The 834-nt window shown below is 68.8% G+C and overlaps 1 protein-coding gene across 1 annotated transcript in view; it reads right to left on the bottom strand.

Annotated features, from left to right (window-relative positions):
• Positions 1-256, bottom strand: part of EEF1A1 (eukaryotic translation elongation factor 1 alpha 1) — a gene marked incomplete at its 3' end in the record, with an annotated part of 1,678 nt that extends 1,422 nt beyond the window's left edge. Inside the window, exon 1 of the mRNA XM_004696542.3 lies at positions 238-256. The remainder of the gene's footprint in view (positions 1-237) is intronic.
• Between the last annotated feature and the right edge of the window lie 578 nt (positions 257-834).

The raw sequence follows: 834 nt of genomic DNA, 5'->3' as shown, positions 1-834 counted from the left end.
GGCGGTGCCGCCCGCCTCGCACGCGTTGGCCATGGCGCCCAGGCCAGGCCCAGACGCAGGCACGAGGCGCCGAGCTCGCCATTACCGCGCCAGGCCTCGAGCCCTTCCCACCCGCTGACCGCCCGAAATTCGGGGCAAGAACCTGGCCAGGCAGCTCCGGGGAAGGAGGACAACTGCACGCGAGGGGCACACAGCGCCGAGGGAGGCCCGGCCCGCGGAAGTCGCCCCAGTCCTCACCTATATTCTGGCGGCAAACCCGTTGCGAAAAAGAACGTTCGGGGCGACTGTGGCACTTATATATGGCTCTCCCCCACCCTCCGGAAAGGGGCGGAGCCAGGACACGACAGCACTTCCCAGTTTGCCCCGCGCCACCTCCCCCGGCACCGGCTCAATCGCAGTCCCTTCCCCCACGTCTCCAGGCCGCGCTCGGCTCGTGAATGGCACGCAGCGCCTCGCGCATGCTCCTCCCACCCCGCCCGACGGTGACGTGACCGCGCGGGGAGGGCGGGGGCGGAGGGGCCGTCCCTTCTCGCTTAACGCCGGCTAAGCCACAGTCCCTTGGGTTCCCGAAGGCTGAGAGCGACTCCCCTGTGATACAAATTACTCTGCTCCATCCACCTCGCGGGTAGGGTGCCTAGGAGGCTGCCAGGGGAGGACGTCCAGAGTGTACCCCCTCCTCCGCCCTGCCTTTGCTGGGTGGTGTCTCGAGATTGGGGTACCCTGTCACTCCTAGTGCTGGGCGAGCCGCCCTCCGCGCCGCGGCCCTCCGCGCCCCTCGGGGCTGGAGAAGGCACTGCGCTTCCTTGGGCTCACTGGGGACTCTAATCGAAGGGG

The sequence above is a fragment of the Echinops telfairi genome, unplaced genomic scaffold, assembly GCF_000313985.2.
Source record: "Echinops telfairi isolate 266 unplaced genomic scaffold, ASM31398v2 ScPeMD7_3533;HRSCAF=4204_0, whole genome shotgun sequence".
In the NCBI taxonomy this organism is placed as follows: Eukaryota; Metazoa; Chordata; class Mammalia; order Afrosoricida; family Tenrecidae; genus Echinops; species Echinops telfairi.
The sequence above is the reverse complement of the archived record's forward strand: the minus strand, read 5'-3'. Positions and strand labels throughout refer to the sequence as shown.